Here is a 20,812-nt window from a genome sequence, read left to right on the forward strand (position 1 = left end):
GTATTATGTTCGAGTATAATGACTTTTCTGGAGTCTAGTAATCTACTCTGTATAAATCAGCAAGGGTTTCGAAAAAGACGGTCGTGTGAAACCCAGCTCGCGCTATTCGTCCACGAGACTCAGAGGGCCATAGACACGGGTTCACAGGTAGATGCCGTGTTTCTCGACTTCCGCAAGGCGTTCGAAACAGTTCCCCACAGTCGTTTAATGAACAGAGTAAGAGCATATGGACTATTAGACCAATTGTGTGTTTGGATTGAAAAGTTCCTAGCTAACAGAACGCAACGCGTCATGTCATGCTCAATGGAGAGAAATCTTCCGAAGTAAGACGGATTTCAGGTGTGGCGCAGGGGAGTGTCATAGGACCGATGCTACTCACAATATACATGAATGACCTTGTGGATGACATCGGAAGTTCACTGAGGCTTTTTGCAGATGATGCTGTGGTCTATCGAGAGGTTGTAACTATGGAAAAGTGTACTGAAATGAGGAGGATCTGCATCGAATTGACGCATGGTGCAGGGAATGGCAATTGAATCTCAATGTAGGCAAGTGTAATGTGCTGCGAATACATAGTAAGATAGATCCCTTATCTTTTAGCTACAAAATAGCAGGTCAGCAACTGGAAGCAGTTAATTCCATAAATTATCTGGGAGTACGCAATAGGATTGGTTTCAAATGGAATGATCATATAAAGTTGATCGTCGGTAAAGCATATGCCAGACTGAGAGTCATTGGAAGAATCCTAAGGAAATGCAATCCGAAAACAAAGGAAGTAGGTTACAGTACGCTTGTTCGCCCACTGCTTGAACACTGCTCAGCAGTGTGGGATCCGTACCAGATAGGGATGATAGTAGGGATAGAGAAGATCCAAATGACAGCAGCGCGCTTCGTTACAGGATCATTCAGTAATCGCGAAAGCGTTACGGAGATGATAGATAAACTCCATTAGAAGACTCTGCAGGAGACACGCTCAGTAGCTCGGTACGGGCTTTTGTTAAAGTTTCGAGAACATACCTTAACCGAAGAGCTTAGCATTATATTGCTCCCTCCTGGGTATATCTCGCGAAGAGACCATGAGGATAAAGTCAGAGAGATTATAGCCCACACAGAAGCATACTGACAATCCTTCTTTTCACGTACAATACGAGACTGGAATAGAAGAGAGAACCGATAGAGGTACTCAGGGTACCCTCCGCCACACAGCGTCAGGTGGCTTGCGGAGTATGGATGTAGATGTACATGTAGATGCAGAGTGCATTGAGACAGTCCTAGCAAACGTCGCAGGCGGGAAAGAAGGAAAAGCCGTGTACCCGACATGTTTATATCAACTTCAGTGGGTCGTGCGCATGACTGGTGTTTTCAATTACGTATTTTGACACGTACAGCGGCATCTATTGATCAATTTTCTCAATACTTTTTCTTCTCCTGTCATACTTTTCCCCCTTCTCTGATAATATTCCGTTGCAATTTGACGTAATTCTGATCAATTTTGTTATTTCTACAGCGTTCTGAAAGTTTAACTTTAATTAAAATCACCCTGTACATTCCTCTTTAAAATACTCTGACTTTCTTCAGCAAAATTTTTTGGAACGGGAACATCCTATGCTGGAAATTTCCTCTGCCTGTCTCTCCCACTGTCACTGATTTCATCCCTTTCTGTCGCTCTTCCTTACCATATTCTCCCTCTCTGCTAGTTACTCTGTCTGTCTGTCACGCTGCTATTGTCTTCGTCCCGTTCTTTTTCCCTTCCGTTGCCGTTGCTTCTTTTCTTCCCGCTTACAGGCTGCTGTCCTTCTCCTCAGCCACCGTTTCCTCCTCTCCCCACATATCATTGTTCATCGCTTATTCTGGGATCAAAAAACTAACACGTGGATACAGGCGTTGGGGGAGAGTGGGCAACTTCTTTGTTGTTAAAGTTCACCGGTCCGCGGTCTCGGAAAGGCAGGAGTGGTCCTTACTTCCCGAGCATATGTATGGTCTTCACTCGTTGCCCTTTCGTATTTCTGTCACCTCTCTGTTTTGCTGTGGATGTACTACCTCTAGCCATCCTCCTTCATTTTGTTATTGCTAGTGTTTCTCTCCGGCCACCACTATCTCCACTGCTTAAGGCTCCCACGGCTACGGTCTTCATAAAACTCTCTTTCTCTTTGATTACCACTTTCTCTCTTCCTTCATCACTGCCTTATGTCTCTTTCTCTCACCCTGACATTGTCTTCTCCGTCTATTGCCGTAACTATCCCTCAGCTACGCCCTTTCAGCATAAGAAACGCGATTACGTTGTCTTTTTTTTTGAAGGAGAAGTTATAACTGACAGCCTTTTAAAAAGGAGCACATTCGTCTTTTTTCAACTGGTTTCCTTCTTTCCCTTGTTACAGCAGGCCATGCTGTTTATGTAAAGCGAATTCTGTATGTCAGTAAGGGTTTATTTATATCCTGCGACACGTATAAAAACAAATAAGTAAACGTAATTTAAAGTTGAAACTAAATTGTCCCTGATTCAAAGCAGGTTCACATTGCACTGCTTTACGTGAAATTTCACAACTTATTTTGGCTACACTTATATTATACCAAACGTGTCACGTTGTATTTGCAAGTATAACAAATTTATTCTAAGAAAATAATTTTTCGTAAGGCATCGCCAAGTTGCACCGCCAAAAAATTTACAGCTGAAGACAGCTTTTATGGGCGTGAAGTGCCCGTAATAGAGAGAGAGAGTGGCATGAAGTTCGACTGCTGAAAAATTGACAACTAAGAACATAGTTTAGTGAACTCATAATCCTTGGAATTATCTCAGACACTTGCAGTGCGTTCATTACTGGTAAGGTTTAGGATGGGTAAGCAGGGAACGTGGACTGATAGAGTGGAAAGCTGACCCATTTGTGGATACAAAAATTTATTTTCACCAAGTTAATCAAAACAAAAGACTCTTAACAACACAATGATTAATTTACATTTGCAAATTGTGGTGATCTACACCGATTATTCAATGGTATAAAAGCAGTTAGAATAATTCAAAAACATTTAAAAGAAAGACAGGCTTTTGGACCGAGCTTTAAATTAAATAAAAATTACTTCACACAAATCAAATTTTAACATAACTGCAGATCTGAGATCATTAGTTGTGAAATTAAGTCAGTTACTAGGCCTTGTGAATATGAACAATAACAATTTGTAAAAACTATTAGGTTTCCTAAATACTCAAGTAGCAAGATCTCATAAATACGTGATTTAACTAGCATAGAAAACATTCGGAAATATTATGTTATGATAGCCCGAAAGATCTACACAGCAATCGGCACGTTCGCTAAAATACTAAAACCAACAGCCAAGCACTGGGTAGCGTCAGATGGAGGAAGAGATGTTAAACGTTGTAATCTGGAAACCGCAGTACCTATTAAAGCAATAATTTATTAAACAATCTCCAATGATGTGAAATTTCACATGATGAATTTATAAGCCACAGCTAGCTGAGGGTGATAATCACCAGAGAATCCGCACAAAACCTTAAATACCAAAGCACCGTCTGACAGATGCCAACAGGGAAGTTTGCCATTCCAATTTAAATTAGCGGCTGAAGTTTTACAGAGAGAATAAATTTCGATTCATAAAACTGGCCACTTACACATTACCAATAATAATAGAAACAGGAATAGCCGAATATGGGCCACACTTGTAATTCAAGAAAAATGGAAATGACCAGGGCACAGCGCAGTTACATGGACTTGCAATGCCAAGTATCCCAGACCCACGTCCGAATCAAAGTGGTTACACGGAGCATTCGCATCCAAAAGTTCCACCACAAAATGGCTCACCATTTCAAGTTTGTCCAAGAGCTTGCTGTTAACATGCACGCCAGGGTAAATTGCCGCGCTCTCCTCGGGATTCGAGATAGACACGACTCTCACACAGAGCGTATGTTGACCGGTGACTGCTTCTGCACTCCATTCCGCTCGCCGACAGAGCCAGGTGCCGGAATGTCAACACCTTGCGTCCTCGTAGCACACCAAGCGCCGACTGACTGCTCGCGGTGCCCCCTGCGCTGTTTTCCCTCTGTCACTACCACCGACCCAATCTCCGTCACTACCCAAACCCAGTCTCCGTCACTGCCCCCGACCTAGTTTCACCTCACGAGTCGCGGTCATTCTAAATAGAGGACGCGAGCCAACCATGACGCCGCAAAGTGCGTTACTTCGACACAGAAACTATCCTGCCAAGAGCATCGCAGGAAGTCACGGCTCAATCACATCGGTTAAAAGTACGTTTACACCTCAGACCAGATGTTACGCACGTATTAAATCTGCACAAACACGGTAACTTTCAACTTCTAGATCGATAATGACATCACACAAAGTTTCGTAGTTCCCCGAGAACGTCATCTTAGGAAGATATAGCAAAATATCGACGATTTACCATAGGTAGTAAGTGCAGTAGAAGTCGCTTGCCCACAATTAATACTTATTAATACTTTTGGTACCAAAAAAATCATTGTTTTTCGGGTGTAGCTTGATAACGGATAAGGATTTTCGAAAACGGGAAGTTGGCGTTTCTTAATAAATTGTCACGGTTCAACTCCGTTACAGATGCAAGATGATTTCAGCGCCCTCTATACCGCGCCTTCGCGAGCGATGCGCGTCGCCGGAGAAGTGTTTATCTCAGCCAAACATGTCAAGAGGGCGCTCCGCGGCCGTTTCGGCGCTACCGCCTTTTCGTGTGGCTTCAATTCAAGTGTGACCTTCAACAAGTAAATACGTCACAGACAACTTGCACTGCATGTGCACGTGTTGCTGTATGTACCGACCTGACGCGAGCTGTGAATCACTCACGGATTCCCCACCCAGGGTATGATATCGGGAAATAAGGCTGCTATGTTTCTTTTGTCTTGCTGGGAGGTTGTACAGTGGGGAGCTGCACGGAATTACTGACGCTGGCGTTAAGTAAATCAATGTGAATGTAGCCATTTACGATTAGTTCGCATTATAACACTGGTGTTACCTTGTTTTGCCTGACGGATGGCAGTCATTGTGTTAGTTCAAATTAAATCAGCAGCGTTAGTTGATTCTAATAACCATGAGCCATGTTTGTATATATTTTTTTCTCGTTTCCTTTTATTAAACTGAGGTACTGTTACATTTAATGTGTAGGCTGATTTCAAGTAGTTGTTAATAGTTAAACCGTAAGAGAGTGTTTTGCAATGTTAGTGTTTTGAGAGAGTGTGGGCGCCCGGTTATTTCTTAAATCCGGTACTTGCTTAATTTTATTTAATTTCGTTGTGGAATGTTGTTACACACACCTCTCAAACCCAGCATCACCACTCCCTGTTCCATCTAAAGAGTGGGCACTTAAAGTCAGAGCCATTTTCTCCCGGTGCGTACTTAGGTAACTGCGGTGTGTGCTGCAAAAACAGTTCAAATTATTTTAGCAGTTTCCTACGTACGTTTGAGAGTTGTGAACCTCTAGACCTCGGTGACGGTTAATGACACAGAAAAAAATTATCGGAAATGTCCTATAACAGCAACCTGTGAACATTTCGTAAATTTTTTTTACGATTTTCCGTTAATAAAAGTTATAGGGGTGGACGTCCCCACAATAGGTATCTTTGTTCCCCAAAGTCATGGTTATTTGTGGTTGTCTCAAGAGTCACCCAGAAGGTACATTTATAATCTAAGGCCCGTCCAAATCCACAGGTTGTGCCATTACACCAAAGAATCATCTGGTCTGCTCAAATTGCCTCTGCTGGAGAATGTGTGTAATGTTAAAAAGAAATGTAGAAAAGCTACAGTACGCTGGTTTCGATAGATATACATACGGTCACTAGGCAAAGGGCTGCCCAAGACACCTGACATCTTATCTCTATGATCAACAGAACTTGAAATATGTCGGCGTCAAACCTCGCATTTTGCGGGCAGCCTTTTCGATCTTATTGGTACAGTGCACTGTCGTGTAGGGACCGATACACATTCGCAGCATTTGTGGGAGTTTGTAACAAAATGTAACATTATGCGACAGTACCTAACTGTATTCTATGTAAGGCGTTACTGATGTCAGATACATTCACTGATGCGCTCAGCCTTTCTGGTCGTAACTGTCTCAAAATTACAGCTGCTTAAACCATTCGGTAGTGCTCTTGTTTCCTTCTGCCATCTCTACAAAAGTAAGGCATCACATGCTCTTTTAAAATCTCAATCCCAGTTCTCTTTCACTCTGGGTAAAGCTCAAGTTGACGCATTAACGTTTTCCACATTTAATCTCATTTGCGATCAGTTTTGTTATTAGTATTAGCGTTGCCACATTCTGTATTTTAGTCAGAGTATGGTCATTAGTAACCTTTACTTTTAGGAGTAATCATAGTTTACTGTCGGTATTTTCTTTCAGTTTCCCTCTAACAACTCCCAGATACTTTCAGTCATTTCTTTAGGGTTGACATAAATGCCTGAAACTGCAATCTTATGGGTTTCTCTCCCCTGAAATCCATGATGATCGGCTAATCTTATACCCTTCCCTAACATAAGAATCTTGGTCGTAGGGGTGATAACTTTAGCAGCTGATGATGTGCTGTAATTATCGAGTATTTTTATAGTTTTCGTAAGATTTTTTGATCCATTTCAACTTCGTCAACCCAAGCTTCAGATACAAGGCCTACATCGATGACATTTAATGGTGAAATTCGGTGTTGCTCAGCTAAAGAAAGGTGACGTCACAGCTATCTGGAACATCTTCATGGTTAAGGGACATACTTTAACGCTTAAGACTTCTTAACTAAATCTTTTCACCGTCGTTGTGCTGTTAAGGTATTTCTAACTTATTCTATTAAACACATTCAAGAAGTCATCTAACAATGTGTCGGCACTCGCTTTTGCAGTTGACGTTCCTCCAACCCATTTTTTATAACAGTTACGGCCTGTACTACTTGTTTGCCTGGAACAGTGCTTGTATGCTTGTCTGATATGATTTTCTTATTCACCTATTTCAGCCTAATCTTCTTAGCTATGTTTAATATCTTATGATGAGAGTTCGGAAGTAATGTGGGTATGAACTTAAAAAAATGTTTCAGATTGGTCTCTTTTGGAATAAGCGTAGCTAGTCACTCTTTCAAATAATGTCGCATCTCCAAATATAGTTCATGACATCAGCGATGCACTATTTTATCGTCACCCTAAATTCATTAACAGAGTTGGCAGGTATTCCATGTGACTTCCCTTTTGCTGACTTTTATTAATTTAAGAATTTTTCCTTCTTGAAATGCCTGATAGTGATTATCTTATGTACGGAACTTGTCCTTTACACGTCTCAGATCATGAGCGTCTTTATCATCGGTAATATCTTCGTCATAAAAGGCTTGGAAATATTTATGAACTTTTTGTAGTATGCCTTTCTTGTCTCTGATCACCTTGCCTTCCTTCCTTTGTATTTCTTTACTATGTGTTGATTTCTCCTTTCGTTGTGCCTTAGCAATTGTAAAAGGATGTTTGTTCTTACTCGACTTCACTGATTACTTTGTCTCTTACTCTCAGACCATCTAGCTGTTGTGATTTGATACGTAAAATTGTAGCCTTGCAATTATTAACTATCCGGCCGGAGTGGACGAGCGGTTCTAGGCGCTACAGTATGGAACCGCGCGACCACTACAGTCGAAGGTTCGAATCCTGCCTCGGGCGTGGATGTGTGTGATGTCCTTAGGTTAGTTAGATTTAAGTAGTTCTAAGTTCTAGGGGACTGATGACCTCAAATGTTACGTTCCATAGTGCTCAGACCCATTTTTGAATTATTAATTGTTTGTCTCTGGTGTTGAGTCTGATACATAACTCACAGGGTCATGAACAGTAGATGTTTAAGGAGCTTTCTTGTTTCCTCCTATTTTAGTTTGATCATGGTATTAAAAACTTTTTAATCCTTGGCGTTGCCCGTTTTACTGGCCAGTTCAATGCAATTGAATGTTTGTGCAGTTGTTTTGTACAGGTCGTCCATACGCCAGGAATTCTTGCTCCAATTCTCCGCCCAAGAAGATGCTAAAATTCAGCTTCCCTATTCCTCATGCACTTAAGATTTGATATGGTTCCATGTTGACAAATCTTAAGTAATGAGAGATCAAGAAAGACGATTAGCGCTATTTCAGAATTTACTACATTTGTTATAATGACCCTGATATATTCATTCCACAGGTGTAAGTCGATATTGACGCAATTGATAATTTCCGCTTATCACAGAAGTCATAGGTTTCAATAAACATCTTTAATTCTGACAGTGTTGAAGTTTGGATGTTAATCACTACTGTTTAATATGCAGTTAAAATCACCGCCTGAAATATATTTCTGTGGATTCATACGCAAGAAATACACTACTTAAGTCTTCAAAAAGTTGCTCTGTGTCGTCTTACCTGTCTGACAATATATTGACCCAGTAAGGTCTCAAAACCAGATAGCTCGCGGCCTGAACAGAATGGATGTATTTCTGAACAACAGAACTGCTTCTCTCACTAATATATTCGTTCCGCTACAACCATTCCTAGAGATATTCACGTAATATTCCTAGCTAGTTACCTGAATTTCATATGAACAGGCTTCTTGAAGGAGTGCTACGTCAACAGCACAGCAATATATAAATTCAGCAAGTATTGAAAATTTTAAGTTACTTATTAATTTTTTTTACATTTATTACGGATTAGTCCTGGTGGCTGCCGTGTGGGCGCGTGACTGATCCTACTTCGCTAACTGTGCACGCGTTCCATCAACTCTGGCCCTCGTCGTATCATCTTTGGTGGGTTGTGTGTTCCCTCTGCGGCTCTGTGTTGGCGAGTGGAGTGTCGGACACGGAGCTGGACCGGTGTGCGTGAGTGCTCGGCGTCCAGTCGAATGCTGCGAGTTAACACGTTGACCGTTTGTCTATGGAGACCGTCGTTTTTCCGCAGCGTCGACCGTTGCTAACGGCACATTTAGTGTGCAAGAAGCGGCTCTCGTACCGTAAAAACTAGTTACGACGTGGATCAGTCAATTTCGGTGTGCTAAATACGCCGGAATGTAGTGAACAATTTGTTAGCAGCCACGAGCAGCAGGGCAATATTACCCGGTGCCTGTCTGGAGTCCTGAAGCTACTGGCCTCCACGGAATTTGTTTGAAACCATCTATGGAGACTATTTAGTAAGTACTGTATAAAGATTAATTCTGCCCGGTGTGAGGTGGCAAGGAATGCAGTTTCTTTATGACCTTCGGTGACTCTTTTAAGACTGTGTCTCAATCAGGATGCTTTTGTGTCGACCAAAGTAGTATTTTGAAATGTTAATTTTGTACTTGATATCATTGTGTTATTTTTGAGTATCTGGTACTATTAATTGCAGATTGTTTGTTATAGTTGTCAGTGCCCTTCTAGGGGCGAGTTATTGGATCTGGTTTATAACTGAAGTTCTGTGTGCTCAGCCTGAATTTCAGCACATGTAGGTAAAAAAAAAAATAATTGAAATGCTTCTAAGAACTATGGGACTTAACATCTGAGGTCATCCGTCCCCTAGACTTAGAACTACTTAAACCTAACTAACGTAAGGACGTCAAATACATCCAAGTCCGAGGCAGGATACGAATTTGCGACCACAGCAGCAATGCGGTTCAGGACTGAAGGGCCCACAACCGCTCGGCCACAGCGGCCGGTTCATGTTGGTCATGTGTGTGCGTTCTTGTATTTGCACACCCTCATATTCTGTGTTGAGGAGCTCTTCGGTTTATTGGGGTCAGTTTAACCGGTCATCTGCCGTTTGGTGCGTGCCCCTATTACAATGTCCGTTAGCTCCTAGGAGCCCAAGTAAATTTATACCTTGATTTTTAAATGCTGTTTGAATTATTATGTAATTATTCCTTGTAATGGCACAGTACACTGTTTCTTGTTGTTGCTGGGAAGGCTAACTTGACATGTCACGAGCGGACCGCTCCGACACTGAAGCTTTAGTAGTTGAATTTAAGTATTACTGTGTATGCCATTTTTAATCAAACGTGTTTCGCCGTTTGTTGTTTGGTACATGTTGACAGCCTTGTATCGGTCTGGGGCTCGGAAGAGTTTTCCTCATGCTTCGGAAGCATTCCCGCCATTGCCCGAGGCCTAATGGTTGCCAAGTAACACGCGATATTGTGGCACTCCGGTTCCAGACTCAAGATCATAATTTGTTGTTATTCCTTTGTTATTGTGCCACGGCGGGGATTACTGTAAGGTCCATGTGGGCATGTGACGGAAGTCTCTTGGCAAACTGAGCACTGAGTTTCTTCATTTCTTTTAAAAATTAAGGGTTTAATTGTCGTTATTATTATAACTGTGTTCTAATGGCCCTGCAGTTTATTCAAGAACTTAACGTGAATTACGTGGCACAGGCGTGTGGCCAATCATGAAAGTACTACTGTCGATTCGATTTTACATGTGGGTAGTCTTTGGGCACCTTGGCCGGACTATGGCTACATCAAAGCCGAATAACCAATGACGATGTATGTATTTTAAGGTATTTTGTTTAATGTTTGTTGAACTTATATAGAAATCCTGTTGTGGGTTAACCCCACAATTTTGATGTAGTTGCAAGAACAGATCGCTGTAAATGTTTGCAGTTGGGCAATCATTATGTTGCAGATTTCACGTTTTCCTTAGTACTATTTCTAATATTAGGTACAATGGAAATGCCGTAATTATTGGTATGAATTTCGCAAGAATATTTGTAGTTTTTACTTGATTCGTGATTGAATCGTTATAAAATGACTCATCAAGTTTGGCCACCCTGTCGCGTGTTTTCCTTAAAATAATACATATACTTGCTCTTGGTCTCAGCGGAAATGGTTCACACTTGCACCATTAACGCTAGCATATTTGCGGATGTATTTCAAAACAAGAATAAACTCCCAACACGTCCGGAGATTCATACTCCCAGAATCCGTATTTCTGAATGCCTATTGTTTGCTCCACTGTCCTCATACTCATTTGTGACTGAAAAATCTACTTGCTCTGTGCCTTCAGACTTATGTTCGGTTTTGCTGACACTTCAAGACTGTTTCCTTTCTCACATTCTTTCCTTTTTTAGTTTATTCTATTCGTTGTCAGCTCCTTGGACTTTACCTGGTAGCGACTGGTGAGGATAATGTATGCAGCCATTGTCCTCTTGCGAAATTGTCTGAAGAGATATCTTTCACTTCAGTCGGCAGACCGATTTACGTCCGCATTTGAGTTTTCTCTAGTTTACTCGCCAGTTGATCAATTGTTACTCCTTGTCCATTATTATTGACAGCTCACTCAACTCTTGGTCAAGGATACCTGCCATGTTCACTTCGGGGATCCTTTGGTTAGTTTTTCAGCTGTTTCCATGCTAAAAGCTTTCATTCTTGATTGCCTACTCATTCGAGTATTTTGCTATCGTTGGACCATATTAACTTCCTCTGTTAGCAAGGCCGCAGCGCACAAATGTACATCACGGCAACCGAGAACGGACTAAGTGTGTATGAAGGAATATTGTAAAACCATAGCTGCACAAACAATGTTCGGACTTAACTCAGTGCCCGAAAGGTTACATTTTGTTATGATTAACAGAGGATGTGCGGACTGTACCATGCTTCATGCGTGAGAGATTTTATAGTTATAGAACTGAAGTGTAAATTTTATAATTTTTTAAATTCTTTTATTGTTATTCCTTACGTCTTCTTGAAGCTGCTATAAGTTTTGATATTGTTTCTAGCACCACGCAGCTTGGTGTTGGAGGAAGGGAAGGAAATCGTCTGGTTGCTAAGTTATGAACTGAGGTGTTTATCCTGCATACCAACAATAAAACTGTAAAACCGATGTATCTCTCTGTTTGAACAGACTATTCTCCAAAACAAATACAATTATTAATTTTGATGTGATTTCCATATGTAACTAGAGCGTAGCATGGGGTACCGTGTTGGCATTATTTCATCAAAATCGCATAACGGAAGAAACTGATACCGTGATTCAAAATTTCATTGCGTACTGACCTGTCAGTCTGCCTGAACACGCAGTCTTCAAAATTACTACACGAATTTGCATGCAGTTTCCACACGTAATCTGAGCGTGGCATGGGGCGACGTATAGGCTTTATTTCATAAAATTCGGAATACACAGAAAATATCGTTATTATCATTGTATCTAAAACCACTCGCTCACCTTCGTAATTCAGATGTTTAAATAATGGCGTAGGCTCCAAAGAATCAAAAGATGGCGCTGTTACTTTCATAACTCTGTAGCAGATGTATTTTCAGAAGCTAATATCAGCGAAAGAATTAAGCGCCGCTAATTTTCTTTATGAATGCGAACTGGAATTGAATATAATTACGGAATGTATATATAGCCACGTCACTTGCCCATTTTCTTTAGATTGCCCATGGTTTCTACTGCACTAGGGCAGGCTCCATCAGAATAAAAAATTACATGGATTACCTAGAAAATGTAATGAAACGGCTTGAAATACAATATACTTATTAGGATTACTTCAATAAATTCCTACAAACAGAATGTACTTACATTTAATCACACCATGGGTGGGAAACGTCTGAGCAAAAAGTACTCTCGTCAAATAGAAAATGTCATAAGAATAAAAAGTAAACTGTAAAAATGCAACATTTTGTTGTTCACCATCAGTGACAGTGGTATTACCTATATCAGCTTTCGTTAGCAAAGCTTATTTTTCTACAAACTTGGTATTTATGATTTTAATTCGCTTTTGCCAGAATTAACAATATTATGAGAATTGGTTAGGTTTTTCCTGACAGTATTACAAACGTCATGTGCTGTTTAGTCTGACGGAAGCTGTCAATTTTTACACTGTCTGGGACTGATTGTAAATCACTCCAGGAAGAAACCGTGTTGCTTTCTTTAAAAGGACATGGCCGACTTCCTTCGCCGTCCTCCCCTAATCCGTTGGGACGGATGACCTCTTTGTTTGGTCTCTTCCCCCAAACACCCGAACCCAATCCTCAGCAACAAGGTGCAACTAGATCCCAATCCGTCCCTTTTGACAATCTCGTTCTGACTAAAGCCCTGGTGAAAGTTGGCTGTTCAAAAAGTTAAATTGCTTCTCAGCTATGAAGGCCACTGTGAAGGAAAGTTTTAAGTCATTGCGTATAAGCATTTATTGCAAGATAACGTACTCGGCAGAACCACAAGATCCACTTATACCAATTATGACACGGTCTTTCAAAGACAGGAACGCACAGCGTAGTACAACAGGTAGTTCAGATTAAATCAAACACAATTACAATGAAGAAAGTGAACCGGTTAATATCTAAATCCAACCACAAGACCCCCGTTTGTTTAACGGCAACCTATGCGTTGGTACAATTTTTCCGACTGTATTTCCGACCAGGACCTGATTCATTAAAACATTAATGATCGGGTATAAACTAGAAAGGAAGGACAAAATAATACCAAACCTAATTTTCAAACAACTAGTGTCTAGTACAATACCTGGTCTATATTTACGACCAAAGAGCTGGCCGAGGTAACTGAAGGTCGGATTCAAAAAAGAAAATAATAAAGGCAATATAGCAACAGGGCAAATTTTTAAACAAGTAGTGTCTTAGTGCAATACTACGGCCTGTATTTACGACCAAAGAGCCGACCGAGTAAATCTCTGAGGGTCGAGTACAAACCTGAAAATAATTGAGGTCGAATAGACTATGACACCAATCACCACGAAGATTACAGACTGTTACTCCCCTTTATCAGTAAGCAGCCCCATGGATCCACCGTTCGTCGCGGAGGTTACTGAGTGGTGCCTCTGACAACCAGGTAGAAGTGGGCAGCCAGGGGTCGTCCGACACAAACGTTGCCAACCAACCAACGGGATGTCGGCCTGCAGTCGAAGCAGGCCCCGGTGAAGTACCCCGGAGTCTTTCCTCTGGGCAGGCCCTCCTTGCATAGCTCGTGGTTTCGGCCGCTCGGACTTCGTGATCGCCTCTTGTCGCGACGCTACCGCCACTTCCCACACTTTGTGCCTCCACCCTCGGACCAGCGAACCCGTATATATATCGGCAAGAGAAGAGCTTCTGAGGAAACAACCCTCAGGTATCAACTCTTCGTCATAGATATTGGCAACTGAGCCGCTTGAGGGATAGTCGATACTACCCTTGAGCTACTGGCGCCCGGCCAAACATTCTACTGAGTTAATGACGCCATGTCTGTCATTAGAATATGAGTTTTGTTTCATGGAAACGCCGATTTGTGAGATCGTATTCAGAAAAAGAAAATAGAGATTAGAACTTTAAGTTAGTATTACCGTGTTTATTGATAAAAATTAATACACCACAAAGCATAATTGTTATTAGGACATTTGCAAGACAGAACAAGCATAAATGAAGCGTAGGTCATTGATTGATAGTTGCTAGGTAAGTCAACTCGTCTCACTCTGCAGGGTGCTTGATTTAACGCTCTTACTCTGTACTTGGAAATTAGCTATCGAGCTTGTGCTCAAAGTGACCACAATGGCCTTCGATATAATATTTAATCCTCCACAAGATATGTCTCACAGTGCAAAGCAGAACATCTCGTGGTGTGCTGCAAAGGCTCTCCGGATACCTTCAATCATATGTTCCCGAGTTGTTGGCTGCTAATGACAAATATTTTTCAAATATTCCCGAAGGGGAAGTTACATCCGATGAGCAAGCGAGTTTCACGACGAATCCATTGTTGTGGGTCTTGTTAATTTCAAATATAATTACGACCGTTGAATAATGTGTCGGTGTACTAGCAAGTTCTGTCTGGTCTCTAAGTAAGCGTCTTCGAGTAAGCCACGTACACGGTCTCTCAAAGCGCATAAAAAATTAGACTGACTCGTATTACCAACAAAGGGACGAATCGGATAACCACTGACAATTCCGCACCAAACGATAAAGCTCAGATGATGTAGATTGCCAACAGCTCTGTATCAGTGTGGATGGATATCAGACCAGTAATGAGTTGTGGCTGTTCATTTTACCAGAATTTGTAAATGTGGCTTCGTCTGAAAACCTTGATGTCAACACCTATTGATGATGTACAGCCGTGGGAAAATCGAAGGCGTTCCTCGAACTTCCGCAACGTTCGTTCTTGGTTCGATGCGATACCGTAAGAACGAAACCTACGAGCCTTTAGAATTCTGAGAACCCATGACTTCGATAATCCTAGTCCCGTTTGAATTTGTCTTGAACTTATGCGGATTTAGCTGGACCATTCCAAGAACAGCTACGACGCAATTATCATTTATCCCCTATTTATGACGACGTAACCCACCATCCAGAGCGCTATCAATAAGTCTGCGAATAATGACGTTACTGGGGTGTTGCCCGATCCGTCTAGCATTACGTGCGGCTGCGAGGAAGTTAACACCCTGCCATTCTAATACAAACATATTCATCATTGCTATTTCAGTTGGAGTGTAGTCAGCCGTTGTAGCTATGTGACTCAACTAAATAACTGAATATTATCTGCAAAAACTTATTTGTTCAGAAACCGTCATTTTATACGTAAAACCTGCTGCTTTTTCCAGATATTAAATCAAATATTGAGGTCCACATTTCAAAAAATCCCTTTAACCTTCAAATGACCTCTAAAATCATTTTAACGCCAAGACCATTAGTAGCAATGCGTGACGCTCTGTGCGACTACAACTTTTATGTAAAACATTTTGGTGGATATCACCTCTACTCAGAGCTATTCACTGTTATGAATTAAAATGGTCCCCCTGCAGAGGTTGAAATTTTTATGGGAAGTGGCATATACGAGAGAATATCTATATCCCGAATCCCGCTTGTTTGTAGCAATTCATTATTTCACTTTCAACGTGTACAGTTTCTGGTGAGCTTGTGTTGTGGCATGGCCGTAAACATAGAACAAGGGCAGGTGCACAGTGTTGCAGGTCTGGACCGTAGTGTAAGTTCCTTTTCAAATCACCAGCTCTTGGTGGCTGTCCCCATATTAGTGGAGCGAACATGTCCTTCGTTTGTACTCCCAGTCGTACTACTCCTCACGTTGTATACAAAGAAGGTTTACAGGTCAAAAATGATTTCCACGCGTTCAAAGAGGGGGAGATGGAGAAGGAGAAGGTTGATTTTTCATCTACATCTACATCTACATGACTACTCTGCAATTCACATTTAAGTGCTTGGCAGAGGGTTCATCGAACCACAATCATACTATCTCTCTACTATTCCACTCCCGAACAGCGACCGGGAAAAACGAACACCTAAACCTTTCTGTTCGAGCTCTGATTTCTCTTATTTTATTTTGATGATCATTCCTACCTATGTAGGTTGGGCTCAACAAAATATTTTCGCATTCGGAAGAGAAAGTTGGTGACTGAAATTTCGTAAAAAGCTCTCGCCGCGACGAAAAACGTCTATGCTGTAATGACTTCCATCCCAACTCGTGTATCATATCTGCCACACTCTCTCCCCTATAACGCGATAATACAAAACGAGCTGCCCTTCTTTGCACCCTCTCGATGTCCTCCGTCAATCCCACCTGGTAAGGATCCCACACTGCGCAGCAATATTCTAACAGAGGACGAACGAGTGTAGTGTAAGCTGTCTCTTTAGTGGACTTGTTGCATCTTCTAAGTGTCCTGCCAATGAAACGCAACCTTTGGCTCGCCTTCCCGACAATATTATCTATGTGGTCCTTCCAACTGAAGTTGTTTGTAATTTTAACACCCAGGTACTTAGTTGAATTGACAGCCTTGAGAATTGTACTATTTATCGAGTAATCGAATTCCAACGGATTTCTTTTGGAACTCATGTGGATCATCTCACACTTTTCGTTATTTAGCGTCAACTGCCACCTGACACACCATACAGCAATCTTTTCTAAATCGCTTTGCAGCTGATACTGGTCTTCGGATGACCTTACTAGACGGTAAATTACAGCATCATCTGTGAACAGTCTAAGAGAACTGCTCAGATTGTCACCCAGGTCATTTATATAGATCAGGAACAGTAGAGGTCCCAGGACGCTTCCCTGGGGAACACCTGATATCACTTCAGTTTTACTCGATGATTTGCCGTCTATTACTACGAACTGCGACCTTCCTGACAGGAAATCACGAATCCAGTCGCACAACTGAGACGATACCCCATAGCTCCGCAGCTTGATTAGAAGTCGCTTGTGAGGAACGGTGTCAAAAGCTTTCCGGAAATCTAGAAATACGGAATCAACTTGAGATCCCCTGTCGATAGCGGCCATTACTTCGTGCGAATAAAGAGCTAGCTGCGTTGCACAAGAGCGATGTTTTCTGAAGCCATGCTGATTACGTGTCAATAGATCGTTCCCTTCGAGGTGATTCATAATGTTTGAATACAGTATATGCTCCAAAACCCTACTGCAAACCGACGTCAATGATATAGGTCTGTAGTTAAATGGATTACTCCTACTACCCTTCTTGAACACTGGTACGACCTGCGCAATTTTCCAATCTGTAGGTATAGATCTATCGGTGAGCGAGCGGTTGTATATGAGTGCTAAGTAGGGAGCTAAAGTATCAGCGTAATCTGAAAGGAACCTAATCGGTATACAATCTGGACCTGAAGACTTGCCCGTATCAAGCGATTTGAGTTGCTTCGCAACCCCTAAGGTATCTACTTCTAAGAAACTCATGCTAGCAGATGTTCGTGTTTCAAATTCTGGAATATTCCATTCGTCTTCCCTGGTGAAGGAATTTCGGAAAACTGCGTTCAATAACTCCGCTTTAGCGGCGCAGTCGTCGATAACAGTACCATCGGCACTGCGCAGCGAAGGTATTGACTGCGTCTTGCCGCTTGTGTACTTTACATACGACCAGAATTTCTTCGGATTTTCTACCAAATTTCGAGACAATGTTTCGTTGTGGAACCTATTAAAGGCATCTCGCATCGAAGTACGTGCCAAATTTCGCGCGTCTGTAAATTTTAGCCCATCTTCGGGATTTCGCGTTCTTCTGAACTTCGCATGCTTTTTCCGTTGCCTCTGCAACAGCGTTCGGACCTTTTTTGTGTACCACGGGGGATTCGTTCCATCTCTTACCAATTTATGAGGTATGAATCTCTCAATTGCTGTTGCTACTATATCTTTGAATTTGAGCCACATCTCGTCTACATTCGCATAGTCAGTTCGGAAGGAATGGAAATTGTCTTTTAGGAAGGCTTCTAGTGGCACTTTATCCGCTTTTTTAAATAAAATTATTTTGCGTTTGTTTCTGATGGATTTGGAAGAAATGGTTTTGAGCCTAGCTACAATGACCTTGTGATCACTAATACCTGTATCAGTCATGATGCTCTCTATCAGCTCTGGATTGTTTGTGGCCAAGAGGTCAAGTGTGTTTTTGCAACCATTTACAATTTGCGTGGGTTCGTGGACTAACTGCTCGAAATAATTTTCGGAGAATGCATTTAGGACAATCTCGGAAGACGTTTTCTGCCTACCACCGGTTTTGAACAAGTATTTTTGCCAACATACCGAGGGTAGGTTGAAGTCCCCACCAACTATAACCGTATGAGTGGGGTATTTATTTGTTACGAGACTCAAACTTTCTCTGAACTGTTCCGCAGCTGTATCATCGGAGTCTGGGGGTCGGTAGAAGGAGCCAATTATTAACTTAATTCGGCTGTTAAGTATAACCTCCACCCACACCAATTCGCACAGAGTATCTACTTCGACTTCACTACAAGATAAACCACTACTGACAGACACAAACACTCCACCACCAATTCTGCCTAATCTATCTTTCCTGAACACCGTCTGAGACTTCGTAAAAATTTCTGCAGAACTTATTTCAGGCTTTAGCCACCTTTCTGTACCTATAACGATATCAGCTTCTGTGCTTTCTATTAGCGCTTGAAGCTCAGGGATTTTTCCAGCGCAACTACAACAATTTACAACTATAATTCCGACTGTTCCTTGATCCAAGCACGTCCTGTAATTGCCCAGCACCCTTTGACATTGCAGCCCATCCCGCACTTTCCCGATGCCTTCTAACCTAAAAAACCGCCCAGTCCACGCCACACAGCCTCCGCTACCCTTGTAGCCGCCAGCTGAGTGTAGTGAACTCCTGACCTATTCAGCGGAACCCGAAACCCCACCACCCTATGGCGCAAGTCAAGGAATCTGCAGCCAATACGGTCGCAAAACCGTCTGAGCCTCTGATTCAGACCCTCCACCCGGCTCTGCACCAAAGGTCCGCAGTCGGTTCTGTCAACGATGCTGCAGATGGTGAGCTCTGCCTTCATCTCGTAAGCAAGACCGGCAGCCTTCACCAAATCAGATAGCCGCTGGAATCCAGAGAGAATTTCCTCAGATCCAAAGCGACACACGTCATTATTGCCGACATGTGCCACCACCTGCAGCTGGCTGCACCCTGTGCTCTTCATGGCATCCGGAAGGACCCTTTCGACATCAGGAATGACTCCTCCCGGAATGCACACGGAGTGCACACTGGATTTCTTCCCCTCCTTAGCCGCCATATCCCTAAGGGGCCCCATTACGCGCCTAACATTGGCGACAGCGGGGTCATGAGGGACAGAGCACAAGTTCGGATTAAGGAAGGATGCGGAAGGATATTGGTCGTGTCCTTTCAAAGGAACCATCACGGAATTTTCCTGCAGCGATTTAGAGAAATCACGGTAAACCTTAATCGGGACGGCTGAACGCTGGTCTGAACCGCCGTCATACCGAATGCGACTCCAGTGCCATGCGAATGAAGTCTTGGGCACTGTTTCAAACATATATATCGGAGAAAATCCGGGATTGTCAGCTAGTTTTAAACCAAAACGGCAGCGTACGGAGAAGATCTTTCAAGAAATTCACAGTGGTATTGGACTCATACAAACGAGAGACTATAGTTTTCTAATGGCGATTTTGGTTCTGCGTTAACTCCATGCCAATTAATAATCGTGTGACGCAGTGGAAGATTTTGTGGCACATAATGATGTGTAGCAGCCGGTGGTGCTGAGTAAGTCGGTCGTGGGCGTGATATAATTATTCACGTCAGTACGTCTATCAGATTTCCATAGTCAAGCTCCGAGGGGAATGTGCACCGAGACCGAATGTGTGCGCCGCCCCACGCTTACAGCGCTCCGGCCGCTATCCGGTTACATGCGGCCGAAACAGATAGCCTCGCGGCGGACGCCGCATTGCGCAGAGGCGGGTAATTATGTAACGCTCCACGCGGCTGTCATTTATAGGAAAGAGAGAGAGAGAGAGAGAGAGAGAGAGAGAGAGAGAGAGAGAGAGCGGGAAGGGTGGAGAGGGAGGGAGAGGGTGACTGACTGTTGGAGGCCAGGAGTGGGTGTCCATCAGCCGCGCGCTCCACTAACACGCAGAACCGGCGCGGGGGGCGCGATACCGGACGGACGCGCAAACAGCGATCTGCGGCCGCAGGTGTCTGGCGCAGAGCGCAGCGCAGCGCGGCCAGCTAGCCGCCGATGCCGCACTGTGTGTGCTGAGCGGCGGGCGCGCAGCGCGAGGAACGCACGCGCTTGTTTGACGACGGCGTGGCGTGGCGCGGCTCCCTTCGGGCCATCCGATATAGAGCAAATATTGTGACAGCGCTCCCCCTCCTCTCGTCCCCCTGAACCACCGCGAGGCTCCTGTATGTTTGTGTTGCCCGACAAGCACTTCACTACGGGTGCACAATGCGGGGGGGATTGGCGGCTGTGCCACGATGGCAAAGGCGGCAGGGCTTTGGGAACAGCGGAGAAATAAAGTGGATTCGGTCGGATCGGAGAAGCAGTCTCGCGGCCCGCTGCCACACTGCGCGGTTGACAGGGGGCGCGACCGTTATTTTGTTAGCTCAATCAGAGTCAAACAGATGACGCAGCACTGTTTTAACGGC

Source organism: Schistocerca gregaria, chromosome 1 (assembly GCF_023897955.1).
Source record: "Schistocerca gregaria isolate iqSchGreg1 chromosome 1, iqSchGreg1.2, whole genome shotgun sequence".
NCBI lineage: Eukaryota > Metazoa > Arthropoda > Insecta > Orthoptera > Acrididae > Schistocerca > Schistocerca gregaria.